Source organism: Lissotriton helveticus, chromosome 6 (assembly GCF_964261635.1).
Source record: "Lissotriton helveticus chromosome 6, aLisHel1.1, whole genome shotgun sequence".
In the NCBI taxonomy this organism is placed as follows: Eukaryota; Metazoa; Chordata; class Amphibia; order Caudata; family Salamandridae; genus Lissotriton; species Lissotriton helveticus.
The window spans coordinates 209,971,200-209,989,187 of NC_136067.1; positions in this window are offsets into that span (position 1 = coordinate 209,971,200).

The following is a 17,988-nucleotide window of genomic DNA, read 5'->3' on the forward strand; positions in this document are numbered from 1 at the left end:
TGTAGTGATCTCAATAAGATGTAGAAACAGGAAATAGGGAACAGATGTAGACTGGAATAAGTATTTAATCCAGAGAGAGAATAAGTACATGCAGTTCCAGTAAAGGTACATCAAGAATGCTATAAGATTCACTAGTTACTGTTGCCCAGTACTCAAACATTCCAATTACATATACAACATTCTAGTTAAAGGAACATGCCATTACTACAGGTCCACAACCCCACCCTGCTCTACCATATGGTGATGGTATTGTCTGAATATTTGCACTGGCCTTCCCTTGATCGAAGACAGAAAGGCTTTCAATGTCATCCAGATCACCCAGAGATCCAGCAGGTTGATTAGCAGTCCAGGCTCTTCCCAAAACCAGAGTCCTCAGAACTTCACCTCTCCCAGTTGGCCCCCCCGTCCAATAGTGATGCATTTGTCACTAATGTTGTCTGTGGTTGGGGAAGTGAGAGGGGTCTGTTGCTGACCTAATCGTGGTTTGTCATCCACTACTGCAGGTCTCTTACAGTTACCTCCGAGATCTGGACCAGTATGGAGAGATTCCCCTAATGGTGTACCCACTGGAATTTCAGATCCCACTACAAAAACCTCATGTGGTAACGGGCATGTGTCACAAGAAGGATGCAGGAGGCAATGAGACAAAATAGCCTCAGAGTCTCACCAAAATCGAGAACAGAGGCTGAAACATTGGAAACATAGCCAAAATATCTTTAACTCGCAGTTCGGGAGAACAGGTCCAAAACTGCACTGTGTCCAGAACAGTCCAGATGAAAGAGAACGTCTGAGAGGAAGTTAGGTGTGACTTCAGCACGTTGATAGTGAACCCCAGTTAAAGCAGGGAGTCCGAGGTAGTCTGGAGGTGAGAGATGACTGCCTGGGGCAAGCCCACCTTCAATAGTGAAACGTCGAGGTAGAGGAAGACTGGAAGTGGGTAGTGTGTGTGAAAGGGTTTCCAAGAAAGGGATAGAGTAGCCATTCTGAATGATTTTAAAACCAATTTGTCGGCTGTTATTGATTTTCAATGTGGCAGGTGATGGCAGATCCTGCCTCCTACAGGCTGCCCAAGCTGTTATATGGGCAAGCTAAAGAGGTTAGCAGGCAGCAGCTGCAAAAGGGGTGGAAGACTGACCTGTCCTCTGGTTGGTGGTCCCTGTTGACCTTAGTGGCTTGATGGGAAAGGTCGTGTTGGTAGCCCTTACTTAAGCCTCTGAGTGGCCAAAAGGCAGACTGGGTTGATGGACAGGCCCAAGGGCCTGGCTGCTATTCTTTAAGCACTCCACCGCTGAGTCTGCCTTCTCACCAGAGAGGCAAGAGCCATCTACGGGCAAGTTCATGAAGAAAGAATGGACTTTTCCTGAGAAGCCAGTGGTTCTCAGCCAGTTGTGGCATCTCAGGGCCACTGACCATGAAATCACTTTACCCAATGAGTTGGTTATGTCATGACAACATCTGATGGTGAACTTTGCTACTTTGCTGCAACTCGCCCATTAACAATCGTTAGAGAAAGTATGGCTTGGGCCGCCTCTGAGAAAATGGCAAAGGTATGAAGGTACGCACAAAGGCAAGCTATGTAAACTGACAGCAGAGCAAGGCTGGTAGAGATAAAATCATCATACGAAAGGTATGCAGCCTTTTGGATTCCTTATCCGGTGGAGTGGTAGGGAATGCACCGGCATTGATCCTGAAATTGAGGCTTGGACCAGAAAGCTCTCGGGGTTGGGTTGTAAAGAAACTGGGGTCCCCAGAATCAAGCGATGGTGGCAGGCATTGTCCTGTTCAAAGAAGCTCATGTGCAGGGATTGGACCAGGCCCCAAGGAGGACAACTGTATGGAAATATTTCAATGGGATTAAGGGCTGAGAAGGGGTGACTACCGGCTGAAGTACCTCCATCAAGACTTTTGTCTTGACTACTACCTAACCAGATGACTTCCAACCCCCATTTACTCTTCCTCTCCAAGGAGAAGGCCAATTGATGCAAATTATTTGTGGAGAGGCTGTGAACTCTCATCAGTCCAGAAGCAGAAACCCGGAACCTCATTAAGACTAAATGAGGCAAATACTGCAAAATAGAAGGATATAAATTAGTTCATATAGGTCAGAATTGTTCTTATATAATGGACTAGGACCCAGGAAAATATATAAAAAGTCATGTAAATGGCTTTTCAACATTGAGCCTGTCCATAGATCTATTTTTAACATTTTCCACACTAAGGCCTGATTATGATGATGGTCGGAAACTAAACTGCCCGACTCCTTGTCGGATTCTGTTCCAACCGACTCGCGGTCGGCGGTTCCACCTGACCGATTATGATGCTTCCGAACACCGTTCTGAGGGACTTCCATTGACTTCAACGGGAGCCAGTGTTCCGACTGACAGCACTGGCTCCTATGGGAAAAATGGGTGCCTGTGGAAAACGTTGCACCATGTCACGGGCACCCCATGGTGCCTGCCACACTGTGCATGGCTTTACAGGTGGGTCCCTTGGGTACCCCCTCGACCCCAAAGCGGAAGGCTCAGGATGAAGGGGGGCCTGCTAGGTGCCCCCAAAGTCAGTTTCTCATAGCCTGTTCGTGTTGGACAGACCGAGTTGGATCGGTCAGTCGGAACCGCTGTCTGTTAAGCTGCACAAATCGGCTCTGACCAACTCAGATTCTCTGAATGCCGGTCGGAACATATTCGGAATGATCGAATGGTTCCCCTTACGACCACGAGCATCATAATTGGTTGATCGGAAATGTTTCCGACCGAGTTGGGCAGATGGGTTCCGGCACGGTCTAGGAGAATCAAAGTGTCGGTCGGTGGCTTTCCAACCTACATCGAAATCAGGCCGAAAGTATAGAGTTAGGCCCTACAGAATGACACTTCAGTCAAAATGAAAGGGGCAATTCTTTTTGGGATTCCCAAATGAATTGTAAGGCCCACACAGCCTATACTCTATTTATTCATAGGCTTGTTTGAACAGGGCTGTCTTGTTGCAGATATCAGGATGAGTCAGACAATAGCCGTCTTCACTCAATCTGCAGAAAACTGTACGTGTGTACCAGTGTTCTTGTGTAACCAGAACAGAGCCTTTTACCAAGGGCCTCTGGAATAATGCAATTCTCCAGCTGAAGCATTTTCCACATACATATTCACAATTCTTCTGCTGCCTAATTTGCTTATTTAGCCAGAAACACGTTTATACCTCAAATGGATCAAAGGTTTTTTAACACAAAGCTCCACGTAAAGTTAGGCACAGTTTGCCCTTTGCAAAAGTTAATTAGTCACTATTCAGTTGCCGAATGCCGTATTTGAGTTAAAATGTTACTGAGGTGCAGTCAGTATTAATAGATGTTAAAATGACAAATAATAAAATAACTCTACTACCGATTGTACCACACTGCTCCACCTCAATTGCATTTTATTGACGAATAATTTTGACAAGCCCAATGTATAGTTTGGTCCTCCATGGATGCATAATTCCGATCACCCTGTTCTTAGCACAGCTCTGTAGCAACAGACACTTTGAAGGTTGAGCATGGTGATTAGAGCTCAAACCATTTGACTGAAGCTTACAGTGGGTGAGAATCCATTAGGGAGACTCAGTCACGGCAGTGACCCAGAAATCTGAGATGTAAAAAGACCTGGATGGTTTTACGGGTCAGAACAGACTCCCTCACAGTCATAAAATTCATGTTATGGTATTTGCAGAATCATAGCAATAACCACTATTATTTTGACATTGTAGAGCATTCTCTTTCTGGGTGCCTCTTTGGGCTAAAGTGGAACTGCTATAATTCAAACTTGCTTAATAGTGCATGTTGGTTTTCAGGTCTTTTTTTGTGTTCAGTGTTCACTTTTGAAATGTTGAAATGTTGAAATGGTTTGATTGTGTTAGAGAGAATGTAAAATGAATTAGATGACGATGGTCTTTGTGGTTCAGAGATGAGCTCAGTCTTGTATCGCCAGAAAACCCTTGCCTAGGAATAGGTGAAGTTACAAGGAAGGGGATTTGGGAACGTTCAGAGCAATTGTTTACAATAGGTACATGAATCCTATTGGGATTGGATTTTGCGATGATTAGATCCAGGATTGGCCTTTTGTTATGGGTAGGGTTTTGGGAGACTGGGTTCAGGTTGACAACAATATGCCTGATCAAATTGAGCAATTCAGTGCAATTTTAGCTCACCCAACAACACAATTATGTGGGTGCCTGGAGCCGATTGCCTCACTATTCTTTTCTAGATTGGATTCGAAGAAAGGCTTAATTTCACCAGCAGGAAAGGTGAATAGTTTGGGTATTATGGTATTTGAAGATGACATGTAAATATGGGGAGTTCAATTGTGTGAAGAATTTTTGAATGATTGATACACTTCATCCTGTTTTTTCCTTGTCGCTAAGGATAATATGAAACCAAAATATAAATATATATCCATTAGATAGTGGGATGACTGGGCAAATTAAGAGAATATAGGGCAAATAGTGGTGACATTAGCTATTGTAGATCTACAGTTGTGCAATTTGCATCAGAGCTCATTCATATGAGTTTTCAAAGATTCTGTATGTTCATTATACAGTTAACTGTGGGAGAGGTTATTAAGGCTGGCTCTTTCAATTTTAGAAACTTGGCTTTGTCTTTTGTTAACAGAGATATTACGATTTACAGAATAATGCTCAGCGGTGGGAAGCCCTCATGTGATAGTAAGATGCCAGATGTGTGACAGGCCTGCTTGATTTGCAATTTGTGATTCAACAGTGATTGTAACAGTAAATTGTGTACATAAGGCAAGATTGTTTCGCATCTGCTCTAAATTGACAGGATTGAGCAATCATTTAAGTCTTGGTTTGTGTTCCAGAATGTAGGTCAGTGATGTCTGTGGTGTCCTGTTTAGTGGGGAGAACTTTTTTTTGCTTTTGTATGGGCTGTAATAAATTTTTCAAAATGTTGTTAATAGAATCTGAGATTTCAATCGACTGGCAAGGAGGTGTGAAAGAGTAAGTCAAGGTAAGATTGTGCAGCCCCTGATGTGGCAGGGAATTGAGAAGCATCGGGCCATAAGGCTAGGTGATGATCAATTTTTAGATCATTTAGAGGCATATCCCTAGACTTCGAATGTTCATCATAATCCAGTTACAGGAAGGACTCATAAATAAACATAGGGACAACATACCACATATGGTGACTGATACAACAATGTGTGTTTGTTCCATGTAGAATTAGAACATAGGCAACCATAGACTAAAAATATCAAATGAAAATACAAATAAAAACACCCATTTTAAAGTGCAAAGATTTATTTATTGAGTAGATATAATTTATTGCAATCTTTCCAAAAAAAGGATTCTGTAAATTTTTAAAGAAGAAAAACAAATAATTTATAACTAACTCACAAACTTTTTTCAAAACCTTTTTCTTCCACAGTTTGGCAATAAGTTTAATGGATAAAATAGTCCATTTACAATTTATAGAAACTTCGTTTTCGGACGCTGTTTTTTGGGTGTTTTGCTAGTAGGTGGTGCATTTCAGACTGCAATAGGTTGAAGACGTGGAGCGGGTAGGTTAAGAACTTTATTTACTTTAAATTACAACGTGTGGTAGGTACATGTAATGTAGGGAAAGATTTGGGAGATATGTTTAAATACAGTGGAGAGTATGTTTTACATTTTCAATTAAAAACACTTTGATCCCTATGCAGGTTGCCATAATACACACGCTTAAGGACAATTTGTTTTTTGAGTAAGGTACTGTTTTTAACATATCTTAGAAGATCACAGACACCTTCATTAAACCATATCTTATGCAACACTGCAAACTTAGAAAATTCATAATCTGAACAATTTGAAAACAGTGTATACGGCTAAAAGCTCAGAATCACAACAGATGTGCCAGTAGTTCTGAAAAAATTAACAAATTGGGAAGACTGCAAAATTTTAATTTATCTGGAATTTAGAATTTAAAAAAAAAGCCAATTAATTCTTTTGGGAGTAGTGAAAACTGGTGATTAATCCACACAGTGATAGTATTAGCTAGAAATGAAGAATATAAGCAATACTTTCAAGATAGTCAAACGTGCCCATTAAAGCAAATTGCTGAATTTTAGAAAGAAGCCTTTCACACATCTCTTTGCTACGCCGTGACACTCGAGAAGTCAGCCTACCTGAAAGTGACTGAGCCATCCGCATTTCTTGGAAACTTTGCTCTTTTTTCAAAATTTACAAAGAAATGATAAAAGTTTGGATGACTCTTACCAATTGATTTATTAAAAGAGTTATGCCATCCTTCGAATGAATTGTTTGTCTTTGCTCCCCCCTCCAAGCAAGTTAAGTAGCAGTTCCACCAGTCAATGGGAAACCTTGACTTCCTCCTGCGACCTGACCTGCTCAGATTGCCAATCTATGTTTCCTCAAAATAATTTAAGAGGTTCCAATTTTTCTTCATTTGCCATAAAATAATCTGATTGAACAATTGCAGAGTAGAAGTCATCTACGCATTCAGGAGGAACAAAACACAAAGTTGTTAGTTTTTTAAGTTCTGCTGTCCGAAACATAATCTTCAGCTAAGGATGTTTTCGGAATTTTACGCCAATATGCCTGGGAAAAATGATAAAAACATCCTTGGATTTGGGTATCTGGATATAGTTTAGTAATAGTATTTATCATTTGCAACTCGAAATCAATTATTACTTTCCTAGGTCTTTTGTTCAGAGTTTTAGATTTTATAAGTGATAACAATTCAGTATAAGTTAAAGATTGTCTGTCAGGCAGCAAACTAAATACTAAGGGGACTGTTGTGTTGTTAATATTGCCATGAATAGTGTAAATTTGGATAAAATGATGGGGTGTAGACTTACAAGTGCCCTCCATCATCCAAATTTCAGTATTCTCAAGGGTGACCAAATTGCATGCTGTAGAGAAGATTAGAAGATGTTTTAGAGGATTTTAATTTTCATATAAAAGGAAAGTCTTGTTAGTAAAAGTGACAGTCGGTTCTGGGGGGATGTTATTGTCAGAAAACATTTTTGGTCTTAGGGAGTGTGGATTGATGACCTATTCTCTGGATCATGCACCTTAAATTAGGGATTGTGGTCATATTACTGGCAACATGCATGGGGATGTTTTGTGCGACTTCCCATAAAACTGAGCCACAGGATTCTTTGGAGGTGGCAGCCAAAAATGTAATCTGCTGTAGATTTTCCCTAACTTCTATCTCCATTGCAGAGGCAGAGTGGTTATGCTCTGTGGACCTAGTCACTATGTCAACCAGAGTAACTGCTCTGCCTTTGCAATGCGAGGAGAAATATTCTACGCACCTCCAATGACTCCTGCTCTCAGTTAATCTTTCTTTGCAGTAAATGTAGCCACCAAATTTCAATAACCTGTTATCCCGCTTTGATTATAAGTAACTTACTCGGCGACTGGAATCTACTGTGGATGATTCTGTAAAAAATGGATGAGGAAAAGTGAGTGTAAATGTTATGAAGCAACTGTTGTATTTTTACAGTAGATTTTTAGTTCCATAATAGAATTGCAAAAAAAGAAGTTCATTTTGAAATAGAAAAGAAGACAGTTTAAATAGGACATTTTAAATCTTCTAAACTATTTATCGACAGTTTTAATTTCCTGAAATAGAAAAGTTAATTATGGTACTTTTTTAGAAGACAAGTGAAATGTTAGCCCTTGTACCTGAGGTTTGCATTTCTTAGTTCTTTGGAGGTGGAGTTTTGTTTTCAAAAGTTTTATTGGAGGTGCTGCTTTTGCTGATACTCTCTTTTCACCTCTGATTCCTGGTGTTCTTTATAGAGGTAGCTGGATTGAGAATTAACAAGAAAGGATTAGAAAAGTTTGTTTTAAAATGTTGTTTAACCTACAAATTAAAACAAACATTTTTAAAGTTACTATAACAATCTCAAAATATTCAATATTACTTTAGAAACCCTTAATGTTTAAAGATCATCAGATTTAGATGGTTGCTCCTGCTGAAATTAAAAATTTAGTTAAGGCAAAATATAATGTTGTGTCATTTGTACCTGAAGATTTGTTCATTTTTTTTATTTTTTTTTCTATGCAACTGATGTTTCAGGCTTTACTTCCTTTTTCCCTAAAGATTGTTGGAATTGGCTTTCTGTGAAATACCTGGTTAGAAAAACAAATATGAAGGTCACGCACATGTTTAAATTATACTTCAGACCTATTCTATTCCTTTAAACTAATTTACTGAGTAAAGATACTTTATTTTTGTTTTTTAATTCAGTGTCAAACACTTTCCCTGAGGTAAGTACCTGGCGGAGTAAGAATATATAATCTGAACCCCACACACTAACCAACACTTTACCTGAGGTCAGTACCCGGCAGAGTAAGAATATTAAATCTGGCCCCTAGACACTGACCAACACCTTCCCTGAGGTAAGTACCCAGTGGAGTAGGAATATAAAATCTGAACCCCACACACTAACCAACACTTTCCCTGAGGTAAGTACCCGGCAGAGTAAGAATATAGAATCTGGTGCCGAGACACTGACCACCACCTCTCCTGAGGTAAGTACCAGGCGGAGTAAGAATATTAAATCTGAACCCCAGACACTGACCCACACAGTCCCTGTGGTAAGTACCCAGTGTAGTAAGAATATAAAATCTGAACCCCAGACACTGACCGACACCTTCCCTGAGGTAAGTAACCGGCAGAGTAAGAATATAAAATCTGAAACCCAGACACTGACCGACACCTTCCCTGAACTAAGTAACCGGCGGAGTGAGATTATAAAATCTGAACCCCAGACACTGACTGACACCTTCCCTGAGGTAAGTACCCGGCAGAGTAAGAATATTAAATCTGGCTCCTAGACACTGACCAACACCTTCCCTGAGGTAAGTACCCAGTGGAGTAAGAATATAAAATCTGAACCCCACACACTGACCAACACCTTCCCTGAGGTAAGTACCTGGCGGAGTAAGAATATAAGATTTGACCCCCAGACACTGACAAACACCTTTCCTGATTTAAGTACCCACCTCAGATAAAAATTCTATCACTGCCTCTCAGTTACTGTACAAAATAAATTAAATGAATGGTAATATTTAAAAGACGTTAGTTTGTGCAAACATGCATCATGAATGCATCCCTGAAGTGGGCACACCTTGGGTACTTCACATAAAAGACTCTACACAGTTCTTTATGTACTTTTAGTTTTATTCGTTATTTTTTTGTATGATCTTTTTGTATATCAAGTTCATCATCACTGTATTATCCATATATCCGACATCTTGTACAAAGCTCCGATGCATTTCGGGCTATCATGCCCTTTCTCAAGGAGCTCTAATAAATCAAAACAAATGAAATATAGCCATCGCATATCTCTAATAAAAAACATATCAAAGCTTATCAAGACAGTCGATCTGATGTTTAAAACATTCTCTCATGCTAAATGTTATACAGTGCTTGTTGCGTGATTATGTGGTTAGGGTGTGCCGAGGGCGTGAAACGTAAAAAAAGTGCTCGATTTAAAGTACATACTCAGCACTTACGTGTCTGAATGTCCCAGACGTGAGGGATGAAGCTGAAAATAAACGGTAACGAAAATGACGTTAAATCAATTCACGAGGCCTCGTGACTGTATACGGATTTAAGGGTGTAGCGGTACAAAACCGACTTACTGGGTAAACGTGAATTTTCGAACGTGCCCGGTCCGGTACGCTTCAATTCCACCGAGGGTTTATTTGGGGTGTGACTCAATGTAATATCGTGTTCGGTGATTGGGTGGTGTGACGTATTGGCGCGCCGCTGCGTGTGTAAAGATCAAAAATTGACTCAATATTAGCGGCCATGTTAGGGGAAGATGAAGTTATATTAACCCAATCAGGTGTATGATTACTGGCACTAATGCTTGAGAGGTATATCGACATATGTGTTCATACAAATACATGTATAGGTACAAAAGAGTTTGGGTAGCATCAAAAGCGCCACCAGAGTGGTAGCTATAAGAAGCAACTGAGTTCCACTCTATCGTTAAGCCCAAATGGCTTCATAGATTGGAGACGGTAAATCCAAGATGTTTCACATCTTAGAAGAGTTTTATTATTGTCCATGCCTTCTTTTTTCTCAATTATTTCAAGTATCAAAAACTTAAATTGGGCAATGCTGTGTTTTTGTTCCATAAAGTGGGTGGCTATGTTCGACTTCTCATTTTTAGTCCTAATGTTCGATGTGTGCTCATTCAAACGTACTTTTATTTTCCTTTCGATTTTTCCCTCATATATTTTGCCGCACGGGAATTTCAACATGTAGATGGGGTTAGATGAATCACATGTAGCGTTTACATTGAGCTTGATGTTGTAACCCTTCATTGGGTGTGTTATTAAGTTTCCTTTCATTACGTTGTTGCAGCTATTACAATTTAAACAGGGTCTAGTGCCCTTAGTTGTGGTGAATTCAACCGTCTCTTTCATGAGAATTTCTTTGAAGTTGCTGTTGCGTGTGTACGCAAAAATAGGTGGTGTGGTATGAATGAATGAATGAAAGGCGTTTAATAACGCGCAACTTAGCCCCTAAGGGCATCAAGGCGCGATAACAAACAAACAGAAAGTCCACGCTACCAGGTGAAGACCATTATGACCACCAAAACCAAGACCTCTAATAAGCCTGAGAAAAAAGCCAGGTCTTTAAAGATTTCCTGAAGATCAACAGGGAGGACTGGCTAGAGAGTTCGGGGGGGGAGAGAGTTCCAAAGTTTAGGAGCTAAGGTGGAAAAATCTCTACCACCCCATTTTGCTTTCAAAACTCTGGGGACCGAGAGTAGGTTCTTAGATGCAGAGCGCAGGGTTCTTACTGGGGTATAGACACACAGAAGGGACCTGATGAAAAGAATTAAAATCAAGCGTCCTCATGACGCTCAGCGCTGGTTTTCCGAGGATCTCAAAAAGTAGAAACTAGCCCTGCGGCAGGCTGAACGCCGCTGGCGGCGCCACTATACCCCTGAGGAGAAAACTATCTACATCACCCTACTAAAACAATATAAAAACTCTATCTTACAAACCAAACATACATATTTCTCTCACAAAATCATTAATTCCTCGTCCAAATCCAAAGATTTTTTCTCCATTGTTAATGAGCTCACTCTACCAGACCGGGTACTAGCTAAGCCGGTCCCCTCTCAGGCACTGTGTGACTCACTAAACACCTTCTTTATTGAAAAAATTGCCCTCATCAAAAACAATATTCCGCCCTCTATTCCTTGTCTGGTCCCCGCTAGCACTAGCGGGAATCCACTGGTATTAGACCATATTCCCCCAATTTCCATGCCAGAGTTTCTGGCTCTCCTAAATAGAGTCAATTCTGGCTCCCCAAATGATTGTTGCCCCCCTGAGGTCCTAAAAGAAGCTTTTCGAGCCTGCCCCGCCCCTCCACTTTCACTACTTAACAGTTCTCTGATCACAGGTACCGTTCCTGATTTCTTTAAATGTGCCGCTGTGGTGCCCATTCTTAAAAAGCTCAATGCTGATCCCTTAGTATTGAGTAATTTTCGCCCCATTTCCCTACTCCCTTTTCTCAGTAAGATTCTAGAGGCCCATGTGACTAAATGTCTCAGTTCTTTCATCGAGTCTTCCCAATTTTTGGATCCCCAGCAGGCAGGTTGTCGGTCGAGTTACTCCACTGAGGATGTCATTATGGCTGTGATGGATGAGCTCAGGAAGGGAGCTGATCATAACATCCCCAGGATCTTGTGCTGCTGGATCTGTCGGCTGCTTTCTACACGGTAGATCACACTCTTTTGATCGACCGTGTCGGCAGCGCCGGCATCCGGGGCACAGCGCTAGAGTGGATCAGATCCTTCCTACTCCATCGCTCCCAGGCCGTTCATTTATCCTCGTTCTCTGCCACCCCTGAGGAACTAACCTGTGGAGTTCCACAGGGGTCGGCCCTATCACCACTTTTATTTAACTTATATATGTAACCTCTGATTCACTCCCTACACAATTATCCTGTCACCATCTTTAATTGTGCTGATGATATTCAAATGGTCTTCAATCTTTACTCCACATCCACATCCATCGCCGAATTTCAGTCTACTATGACTTTTATTGGTGAATGGATGAGCCGAAGCCAATTGAAATTGAATCCCAATAAAACGGAGCTGGTCTTAACAGGAGGCCCCCTTAATCCGTGGAACCCTAACTTCTGGCCACCGTCTTGGGGCCCTACTCCTTCCCCCTCTGACTCTGTAAAGAGTTTAGGGGTTATTATCAGCAAAGAACTTTCCCTCACACCCCAGATCAAGGCAGTTACTTAGTCATGTTTTTTCCACCTATGGCGAATTCGGGAAATTTCTAGGTTTCTGACCACCGAGGCCCTTGTTTTAGTCATTATGGCATTGGTCATCGCCCGTCTTGATTATGCCAACGTTCTCTACGTTGGCATTCCTGCCTACCAACTCCACCAATTACAACTGGTGCAGAATCAAGCGGCGAGACTTGTCTTCGGCCAACCCAGATATCAACATGCCTCCCCCCTACTGAAAAAGCTTCATTGGCTGCCAGTGGTGAAACAGGGCATTTTTAAACTTGGCTGTACCATCTTCAAATCATTGACCGGACAGGGCCCTGCCTTTGTAACATCTAGGATCCACCGTTACGTCCCTTCTCGCAACCTGCGCTCCTCTCATCACAACCTTCTTTCTGTCCCTTCCTTTAAGCGGAAGAAATACGGCGGCCTTGGGTTTTCCTTTCTTGCTCCCAAGACTTGGAACTCTCTCCCCTATGAACTACGGTCAACCTCCTGCTACATTTTCTTCAGAAAAGTATTAAAAACCCATCTGTTCCGACAAGCATATGATGATTAATACTGTTCCCTGTTTCCACCTGTGTTCATCTGTACTAAAGCGCCATGAAACTAGTGGTGACCGAGTGCTCTATAAATAATTTTTACATTACATTACATTACATTACATTACATTACCTAATTTCCTCTGAGCCTGAGCCATGAACAGCACCGTGGGCCAGACAGAGGAGTTTAAAGGAAATCCTAGAGGGAATCGGAAGCCAGTGAAGATCCCTTCTGGCCAGGGTTGACGAGGCTAGACTAGGGAGGTTCAAGACCATCCTGGTTGCAGCGTTCTGCACCATCTGAAGTCGGTGGATGGAACTCTTGTTAATGCCACTATAAAGGGCATTACAATAATCTAGCCTCGATGAGACCAAAGCAACTGTTGCTTGTTTCCGGGCTACATGGGATAAATACGGAGCAATCTTCCTCAGCGTTCTTATGATGGCACATCAGGTGGACACCGTTCTGTTTACCTGAGCGTCAAATGATAGAACGGGATCAATAAGAACTCCAAGGTTTCTGGCGGAGAGGGAGGGAGGAGGACATTCCCCCAGGGAGGAAGGCCACCAGTCTTTTGACCAAAGGTCCCGGCTACCACCAAAAACCATAATCTCTGTTTTGTCCCCATTTAATTAAAAAAAAAATTGTGCCATCCAGTTAGAGACTGCCTCCATACATGCTCTAAACTTGAGAGCTGAGTCGCTTGCCGACTGGGTGATGGAGACCAAGATCTGTGTATCATCGGCGTACGATAATACTTCAAGACCGATGGATCTCACCACCTTAGCAAGTGGGGTAACGTAGATATTAAATAACAAAGGGCTCAGTGACGAGCCCTGTGGTACCCCACATTGCACTTCTTGGGAGGCGGAGAGGAAATTGCCCAGCTTAACTCTCTGCTCCCTAGGGTGTAAAAAGGAGGAGAGTAAACTAAGAGCAGTGCCCTCTACTCCAATATCCTTAAGCCTGGAGATTAGAATTGACGGGGACAAGGTGTCAAAAGGTAGTAAATATGTTGTTGAGTTCCGGTTCAGCTGCAATGATCGGACAGTGTTTTAGAATAATTTTCTTGTAAGTAGTGCTTAGGGTAGAACATTTTGATACCAGCACCATTCTGGTGTCTTTGGGTTTCTCTGATTTTTTTTAGTGCCTGCTCGCGAGTAGTTTTTGATACCCTGTTTGCTGCGTCTTCAATTAGATTTTTTGGGTATCCTCTCTCCCGGAATCTGTCACCCATTTCATTGATGCGTTGTTGTCGTGTGTCTTCCCTCAAAAAGATGCGTATAGCTCTTAACATTTGTGAGTACTGTAAGTGTCGTTTTAACGCACCCTGGTGGAAGCTTGAAAAATGTAAAGTGTTGTTACGATCTGTATTCTTTCGAAATAGGTCTGTCTCAAATCCTTGGGGTGTTCTTGTAATTAGGACATCCAGTAAGGTTATTGATTTTTCACTCATTTGCCATGTGAGCTGGATTCTATCCTCTTTTGTATTCAGGTCAATTAGTGTTTGTTGTAAATTTTGTTGGGTATCTTTCCAAATGAAAAACAGGTCGTCAATGTATCTGACGAATAATTTTAGGTTCCTCGACCATGTTGAGTTGCCATAAATGTGTGTGTACTCGAATTCCATCATGTATATGTTAGCGTATGTGGGCGCTGCGCAATTGCCCATGGACATCCCGGACAGCTGCAGGTACCACGTTTTGTTATATTCAAAGTAGCTATGATATAGGGTGAACACCATGAGTTCCATTAGAAATTGTTGCATCTCCGGTACTATTTCACTATTGAAAATTGCCTTTTCAATAGCGTCTATCCCCCCACCATGAGGGATAGACGTATACAGAGATTTTACGTCCGCAAAACATAAGATAAGATGTTCGTTAGGTTCCACTGGAACTTCTGTAAGTCTTAACAAAAATTCTGTGGTGTCTTTCACGTAACTTTGCATACGTTTCACAAGTGGCTGAAGGTATCGATCAAGGAATTTACCTACAGGTTCATGTAGGGAACACCTAGTGGATACCATTGGTCTAAAAGGCAGATCCTCTATGCTTTTGTGAATTTTTGGTGACATGTGTATGCTTGGAATTCTGGGACGTTCAGAAAGAAGATACTTTTTGGTCCTTTCGTCTATTTTTCCTGAATCTTGTGCTTTTCTGACTAAGTCACCAAGTATTGTTGTGTATTGGGTGGTGGGGTTTCCTTCCAGTTTCATATACGTCGCAGCGTCTGAAATGTGTTCTTGAATTTTCAGTTCATACATCTTGGTGTTTAGGACTACCAAAGCCCCGCCCTTTTCGGCTTTAATGCATTTAATTTGTTTGTTGTTGGCTATTTTCTTTAATGTATCCCGATCTTTTTGAGTAGTGCTTTTAGTGCCCTTTTTTCTATAATTGATTTTCATCAGGTCCTGTTTGACTAATGTTTCGAGCAAATCAATACATTTGTGGCTGGTTGGCGCATGGTAGGAGCTTGATGGGCGTAGGCCCTTTAGTAAATCTGTTTTTTCCTGGATTGTAGGTGGTAAAACATTTTCAAAGAAATGGCGTAGTCGGAGCTTGCGAGTGAATTTAAATGTGCTTGTTTCCAATTCTAAAAGGTTTGTTTGGGTAGTTGGTATGAAAGATGTGCCTTTTTCTAATAGTTTCATTTCAGATGCTTCTAATGGAGTGTCCGAAATATTGATAACTAGGTGTTCCTCTTTTTTGTATCCTTCTTTTGGATTGTACTTCTTGTATTGGGAGGACCCTTCTCTTTTTCTTTTACCCCTCCGGGGTCTCCTCTGTCGTCTGGGCCTGCCTCTCAAAAAGGTACTGATGTAGAAGGACTGCTCTCCTGTGTAGTGTTTTTAGTTTTAGTTCTGTCCGGTTTTTGGGATGTTGTCATAGATATGTTAGGTCGTCCTGGTTGTAGTCGGGTTGATGACTCACTGCCGGAAGATGAAGTGTCTGTTTGTTGGCTATACGTTTATTCCTACGTCTCTGGCCGATTTGAGACAGACCTATTTCGAAAGAATACAGATCGTAACAACACTTTACATTTTTCAAGCTTCCACCAGGGTGCGTTAAAACGACACTTACCGTACTCACAAATGTTAAGAGCTATACGCATCACTTCGAGGGAAGACACACGACAACAACGCATCAATGAAATGGGTGACAGATTCCGGGAGAGAGGATACCCAAAAAATCTAATTGAAGACGCAGCGAACAGGGTATCAAAAACTACTCGCGAGCAGGCACAAAAAAAAATCAGAGAAACCCAAAGACACCAGAATGGTGCTGGTATCAAAATGTTGTACCCTAAGCACCACTTACAAGAAAATTATTCTAAAACACTGGCCGATCCTTGCAGCTGAACCGGAACTCAACAACATATTTACCACACCACCTATTTTTGCGTACACACGCAACAGCAACTTCAAAGAAATTCTCATGAAAGAGACGGTTGAATTCACCACAACTAAGGTCACTAGACCCTGTTTAAATTTTAATAACTGCAACAACGTAATGAAAGGAAACTCAATAACACACCCAATGAAGGGTTACAACATCAAGCTCAATGTAAACGCTACATGTGATTCATCTAACCTCATCTACATGTTGAAATGCCCGTGCGGCAAAATATATGTGGGAAAAACCGAAAGGAAAATAAAAGTACGTTTGAATGAGCACAAATCGAACATTAGGACTAAAAATGAGAAGTCGAACATAGCCACCCACTTTATGGAACAAAAACACAGCATTGCCCATTTGAAGTTTTTGATACTGGAAATAATTGAGAAAAAAGAAGGCATGGACAATAATAAAACTCTTCTAATACGTGAAACATCTTGGATTTACCGTCTGCAATCTATGAAGCCATTTGGGCTTAACGATAGAGTGGAACTCAGTTGCTTCTTATAGCTACCGCTCTGGTGGCGCTTTTGATGCTACCCAAACTCTTTTGTACCTATACATGTATTTGTATGAACACATATGTCGATATACCTCTCAAGCATTAGTGCCAGTAATCATACACCTGATTGTGTTAATATAACTTCATCTTCCCCTAACATGGCCGCTAATATTGAGTCCGTTTTTGATCTTTACACACGCAGCGGCGCGCCAATACGTCACACCACCCAATCACCGAACACGATATTACATTGAGTCACACACCAAACAAACCCTCGGCGGAATTGAAGCTTACCGGACCGGGCACGTTCGAAAATTCACGTTTACCCAGTAGGTCGGTTTTGTACCGCTACACCCTTAAATCCGTATACAGTCACGAGGCCTCGTGAATTGATTTAACGTCATTTTCGTTACCGTTTATTTTCAGCTTCATCCCTCACGTCTGGGACATTCAGACACGTAAGTGCTGAGTATGTACTTTAAATGGAGCACTTTTTTACGTTTCACGCCCTCGGCACACCAAACCACACAATCACGCAACGAGCACTGTATAACCTTTAGCATGAGAGAATGTTTTAAACATCAGATCAACTGTCTTGATAAGCTTTGATATGTTTTTTATTAGAGATATGTGATGGCTATATTTCATTTGTTTTGATTTATTAGAGCTCCTTGAGAAAAGGCATGATAGCCCGAAATGCATCGGAGCTTTGCACTAAGATGTCAGATATATGGATAATACAGTGATGATGAACTTGATATACAAAAAGATCATACAAAAAAATAAGGAATCAAACTAAAAGTACATAAAGAACTGTGTGGAGCCTTTTATGTGAAGAAACCAAGGTGTGCCCACTTCAGGGATGCATTCATGATGCATGTTTGCACAAACTAACGGATATTCAAGAACGTACAGGTCGGATACGTTACCTGCAGGAGCACCCCACCCTAACACTCAGAATAAATAAACTTCTTTTTCAACAACCAGTGTTGTGCACCTCCCGCAACTATAGTGATTATTTAAAAGACAACCAACCATTCACTGATATGCTCTTACTCTGAGAAAACTTTGCAAGGAAACAGAAAAAAATAAAAATAATTCCCACAAAACATTGTCCAGTGCCTTTTTGTGTTACAAGTAAAATTTTGGCCCTTGCTCACTGACATTTATTCCTTTGGTATCTTCTCATCCTCTGCTACATATACATGTATAACATACATCACACACTTAAGTTGTGAAAATGTTTTCCACAGAACAGTCTTTAAGATTAACAAGTATGTTTT